Source organism: Melanotaenia boesemani, chromosome 13, assembly GCF_017639745.1.
Source record: "Melanotaenia boesemani isolate fMelBoe1 chromosome 13, fMelBoe1.pri, whole genome shotgun sequence".
NCBI classification, from domain to species: domain Eukaryota; kingdom Metazoa; phylum Chordata; class Actinopteri; order Atheriniformes; family Melanotaeniidae; genus Melanotaenia; species Melanotaenia boesemani.
This window is the reverse complement of record NC_055694.1, coordinates 29,584,208-29,591,074: the sequence shown is the minus strand read 5'-3', so window position 1 is coordinate 29,591,074 and position 6,867 is coordinate 29,584,208.

Sequence of the window (6,867 nt, the reverse complement as noted above, 5' to 3'; positions counted from 1 at the left end):
CTTTACCCAGCTGCAGAAACCACCGGCAACACACAGATAACACACACACACACGAGCCGATAACTGCTGCACAAACAACACAGACATGAGCAACAACTGCTGCATAAAACCCAGACACGGGCCGGTAACTGTTTCACACACACACACACACACACACCGGTAACTGTCCCGGTAACTGAGAGCTCCAGGCTGCGTTCACTAACCGGTGGGCAGACGGATTAACGGCCCTATATGGCAGCAGCTTTGCACCATGTGATGGGAGCTTTACGGTCAGCTAATTAATCATGACAAACCAGATTAGAAAACAGAACAATTTGTTTTATTTATGCTACGTTGTCTCCTCCAGACTGAACAAAGCAGTCATGTGAACAGGTGTATGAACATATCCCAGATTAAAGGTTTCCTCTGGCAGTGAAAGTGTGGAGGGTTTAAAGAGATAAATTAGCTCAAGGCCACTTTAAGTTTCCTTGTCCGGAAAAGCAAAAGATCAACTGATTGGTGTGTTAGCTCAGAGAATCTGGCTCTGAAAGCTGTTTAGTTTCTGCTCTTTGAAATCATGAACAATCAGCCTCCCTTCAAAACAAAGTCAGATGTAGCAACAGATGCATTAAATTAAATCCTTCCTCTTTTTTCATTGCAGTCATTTCAAACTTCCTTAAAAACAGAACAAGGAAGAACAAAAAATATGGACTCAAAAGTTGCTGAAGCTGTAGTTTATTCAACTGTTCTCATGCAAAATATTGTACATAACATTTTTCTAAGTTGCTTCCAGGAAAACAGACTAGACAGACAAAAACAAAAACAAAAGCTTCATAAACAACAGTGATCATCCATCATTTTTATTTTGTTTCCAAAGTATTTAATTTTTTATTATTATTTACAGTAAAAAACAAAAATTTAAGTTTCCTAAACAAATTTTTCTATATTTCCTTGTCCTTTATTTTAATCTTACATTCTAAGTTCTTAGATTTTTTCCCTATAATTTCATAATTTCTAATTTAATCTAAATTCAGATGTTTTCTGCTTTCTACATCATGACTGCTGACTTTAACTACACAGTAAAAATTTCAGTTCGATGAATATTATGTCTGCTGCTCCTTACAAAGCTTAAAAAGTATGAATTCTGTAATAATCCAAAAAAATGTCTAGCAAATCTAGTGAAGGCTAAATCTAGTTAGCAAGCCAACCTAAGTATAAAAGATAAAATGGATAAAAAAAAAGAAAGAAAAAGTATTTAAAAATAAAGACATCAGCACTCTTTTTTAAATATAAATTAATAGTTCAATAATATCTTTATGGAATTTACTGAAAGCTTATATGACTATAGACGATGATTATAGACATTCTGATTTGCTGAGGGACACATTGATGTTACACTTCCTCAAGCATCAGATAAACAGAGAGAAAGGAAGGGTGACTGACATAGGTAAGTGATGCTGATGCTGTAGGTGACGTAGATCCTGTGAGACGATAGATTCAGACCTGGTGCACTCAGACCCCATTAATTCAATACTATAACTTTTGCCAGTCTAATCCAAAAATTCTTGAAATCAGGAAAAGATAATGTCTTTTAAGGTACACTCTGGAGCACAGCGGGGAGGATTTGGCCAGCCTGAAAGATTTTATAGATTGGTGCAACAACAGAATCATCATGGGAAACCAAACGTCGTCCAAGGTCAAGAGACAACGAAACCAAGGATTTATTTGGAGCTATTGCACTACCGGGAAACGACTCAATGAACGTTCTTATCTTTATAGACAAGCAACTAAGTAGTTTTGTAGCACGTTTGAGCCTGGTCAAGATTCTTCACAAAGAGTTTCAGGCATTACGTAAATCACTGGAATTCAGCCAGAAGCAGGTAGAAACTCTGGCAGCAGAGAACGCCAGCCTCAGAGAGTCGATAAAATCCCTCATCGAGGGGTTGACCTGACTTTCTGAGGAAAATGAGAAGATAAAAGAAACGGTGATCGATCTGCTCTGCAGGCGTGGAACGTGAAAAAGAATCTGGTATTTGCAGGGATCCCAGAGCAAACAAAGGAAGACCCCAAGACCACGGTGGAAAACTTCATCCAAACTCACCTGAAGCTCCCGAAGAAAACGGTAAGAAACACAGAGTCCATCGTCTGGGCGGGAGGAAACCTGGGTCCAGCAGACCAAGACCCTATTGTAGCCAAGTTTTTCAACTTCAAACATAAGGAGCAGGTGAAGAACCAGGGCCGCGAACTGAAGGGGACGAACTTGGGTGTAAACGACTAATATCCGAGAGAGATCCTGGATCGTGTTTCCTATCAAGACGAAATCCATCACCGAAGGTGCTCACACTGTCATCACGGTGGATAAGTTATATATTAATGGACAGCTGCACCGCGACCTGGACTTCACTTTGTGGCTTTACTGACTAGCTGGTATGTGCTTTAATCTTCCTGTATTCTTATTATATTGTGTCAATGCATAAAACTGTAATAAAGATAATTTAGTTAACCGTAAACTCACTTCCCGTCTTCACTACTCTGTTCTCAACAAGAATGTGTTTTTTTAATTATTTGTTTTCTTTGGGCACTGTCGCTCTTTTCACTCTTCATCTTTCTGACCCTTTCACGGTTAAAGGTAATCCCACCTGTCATTATATTAATGCGCCTCGTGGCGCACACACACACTCAGGCCCAGCATGCTGACACACATCAGCGCTTTGCATGATTCACACATATGCACACACACAGTGTATGAGGGAACAAAACAAGTAGCATTTAATACACAGATCCATGTCGCGCATTCAGACACACATGTATAGGAAGAAGCAGTGGGATACACACACACACACACACACACACACACACACACACACACACACACACACACACACACACACACACAAAATCAACTAAATGTTTTTTAACATAGTGATATTAATGGTGGACATATTTATCCAAAAATGTGTTATCCCTTTAATAACATATATCTCCAGTTTTTTTTTTATCAGTAACTACAGGGGCCTATTGCACAAGGTATTAATCCAGGATATGTTGGTAATCCTAGCTCAACTCATCCGTGAGCTGGCTGCAGAAAAGCAGGAAAAGGAAAGTGTGATATGTTAAGTCACCATGGAGATTTATTCTGTGGAACCAGTCTGCTTCAGTACAGGATAAGTTCCAGGATTTATTTATCTCATCACTTATTACAGTCAGCAGTCACCACAAAGATAAACTAATATTTATTCTAGTGCCTGCTGTGCAGCTATTGTACCAGCACCATCTGTAGCTTTGACCCAGCACCAGCACCATCTGTAGCTTTGACCCAGCACCAGCACCATCTGTAGCTTTGACCCAACACCAGCACCACCTGTAGCTTTGACCCAGCACCAGCACCATCTGTAGCTTTGACTCAGCACCAGCACCACCTGTAGCTTTGACCCAACACCAGCACCACCTGTAGCTTTGACCCAACACCAGCAACATCTGTAGCTTTGACCCAACACCAGCACCACCTGTAGCTTTGACCCAGCACCAGCACCATCTGTAGCTTTGACTCAGCACCAGCACCACCTGTAGCTTTGACCCAACACCAGCACCATCTGTAGCTTTGACCCAACACCAGCAACATCTGTAGCTTTGACCCAACACCAGCACCACCTGTAGCTTTGACCCAACACCAGCACCATCTGTAGCTTTGACCCAACACCAGCACCATCTGTAGCTTTGACCCAGCACCAGCACCATCTGTAGCTTTGACCCAACACCAGCACCACCTGTAGCTTTGACCCAACACCAGCACCATCTGTAGCTTTGACCCAACACCAGCACCATCTGTAGCTTTGACCCAGCACCAGCACCACCTGTAGCTTTGACCCAGCACCAGCACCATCTGTAGCTTTGACCCAACACCAGCACCACCTGTAGCTTTGACCCAGCACCAGCACCACCTGTAGCTTTGACCCAACACCAGCACCATCTGTAGCTTTGACCCAACACCAGCACCATCTGTAGCTTTGACCCAACACCAGCACCACCTGTAGCTTTGACCCAGCACCAGCACCACCTGTAGCTTTGACCCAGCACCAGCACCATCTGTAGCTTTGACCCAACACCAGCACCACCTGTAGCTTTGACCCAGCACCAGCACCATCTGTAGCTTTGACCCAACACCAGCACCACCTGTAGCTTTGACCCAACACCAGCACCACCTGTAGCTTTGACCCAGCACCAGCACCACCTGTAGCTTTGGCCCAGCACCAGCACCACCTGTAGCTTTGACCCAACACCAGCACCATCTGTAGCTTTGACCCAGCACCAGCACCATCTGTAGCTTTGACCCAACACCAGCACCATCTGTAGCTTTGACCCAGCACCAGCACCATCTGTAGCTTTGACCCAACACCAGCACCATCTGTAGCTTTGACCCAACACCAGCACCATCTGTAGCTTTGACTCAGCACCAGCACCACCTGTAGCTTTGACTCAGCACCAGCACCACCTGTAGCTTTGACCCAACACCAGCACCATCTGTAGCTTTGACCCAACACCAGCAACATCTGTAGCTTTGACCCAACACCAGCACCACCTGTAGCTTTGACCCAACACCAGCACCATCTGTAGCTTTGACCCAACACCAGCACCATCTGTAGCTTTGACCCAGCACCAGCACCACCTGTAGCTTTGACCCAGCACCAGCACCATCTGTAGCTTTGACCCAACACCAGCACCACCTGTAGCTTTGACCCAGCACCAGCACCACCTGTAGCTTTGACCCAACACCAGCACCATCTGTAGCTTTGACCCAACACCAGCACCATCTGTAGCTTTGACCCAACACCAGCACCATCTGTAGCTTTGACCCAACACCAGCACCACCTGTAGCTTTGACCCAGCACCAGCACCACCTGTAGCTTTGACCCAACACCAGCACCACCTGTAGCTTTGACCCAGCACCAGCACCATCTGTAGCTTTGACCCAACACCAGCACCACCTGTAGCTTTGACCCAGCACCAGCACCATCTGCAGCTTTGACCCAACACCAGCACCACCTGTAGCTTTGACCCAGCACCAGCACCATCTGTAGCTTTGACCCAGCACCAGCACCACCTGTAGCTTTGACCCAGCACCAGCACCATCTGTAGCTTTGACCCAACACCAGCACCATCTGTAGCTTTGACCCAGCACCAGCACCATCTGTAGCTTTGACCCAACACCAGCACCATCTGTAGCTTTGACCCAACACCAGCACCATCTGTAGCTTTGACCCAGCACCAGTACAAGCTGCGGCTTCGTCCACAGGGGCAGTTTCAAAACCGACACCAGAACCGTCGACACCAGCTGCAGCATCTACAGACACCAGCTCACCCATTCCCCAACTTTTATTTTATTTATTTTTGCACAATGTTCATAGTTTGGAATTTGCTCTGGATTTAAGCACTGATTGACTTCAATAAAGTAATCAAAAAGGTTAAGTCCTCAGTGTGAGTCTTCACTGTACGTCAGGGAACACAATAAGGTTACCGACTAGTAATGATGAAGTTAATCATTAAAGTTAATGATGAAGTCCTGCAGAATTACAGTCTATCAAGATTAGTCTGCAAAAACTAGTGTACAGTGAAAAGTAGTTGCCACAGATTTGGTACTGTTGTCCAATCCGAACCACCAACTGGAAAAGAGGTAACATACTCATCATTTAGGAATCAATCATTACACATTTAATGATTAATTAGCAATTAGTCCCAGTTTCTAGTCAATTTATGACTAAGTGAAAAAGAAATCATTCAGTAATCATTAGCTAATTTATCCAATTTCATGGGAATGCAACGCTTAAGTAACCATTAATGACTCATTAGTCCCTGATTCCTTCCTCATTAGTTGTAACTCATTAGAGTAAGGAAGCAAATCTTGTAGACTTTATTGTAAAGTGTGACCCTGAATCCTAGTTTTGTGGAATAGGTCCCTGATCTACATTGTTTTTTTGTTTTTTTTAAACTAAACACTCCCACTAAACTCTGACCTATGAATCATTCAGGCAGAAAAAAGCCTCCTAACTCAAAGGATGAACCAGTGTTGTTGACACATAACAGACAACTCAGCAAAGAAGCACTTTGAGCTGCATCTTTAGGCTCTTTGTAATTAGCAGCCTGTCACAAAGACGCATCATTCGTTCCCATTTATTTAATTTCATTTGTGAAAAACAGCAAAGATCAGACAGATTGACAGACAGATAATAGGATTTTAGCAGGTGATTCTCAAAGAGCTGTTAGGACTAAACAAACAAACAAATGCCCTGAAGAAATGACAAAGACCTGGGCCAGGATCTGAGAGATGCTGTCACAATGGGGCAGAGGTGAGGAAGTGGACATAAATACAGGATTCAGAGGCAGGAGGCAGATGCTGGGATAAATGTTTAAATTAATGAACCAAATAAGCAAAGAACTCAGAGACCACACAACAGGAAAACAAGACGGATGACCTCACAAAGGACAACTGAAACCAGAGGGTATAAATATACTGAGGTGAACTAACAAGGAACAGGTGAAGTGAATAAAAACATCGAGCCAGGTGTGCTAATGAACATGAAGCAAAACAGAACACAGAACACACAGGGATGAACCTACAAAATAAAACAGGAAACCAGAACTAAACAACAAACCAACAGGACAGTAAAACTAAACCAAGAACACACAGACCTTGACAGATGCATCTGGACCTTCAGCTGATCCATCGACTGTTGGCTGAGGCCTCTTCAGAAATGGTCTCCATGGAAACGTGGCTGTCAAGAAGCCATTTTAATGGAAGGGAAACAGCTGGGAGAAAAGGCTGAGGTACGTCACATGATACAAGAGCTGGACTGAAAATCAGTGGCAGCAAGTCTGATAGAGGGATGAATC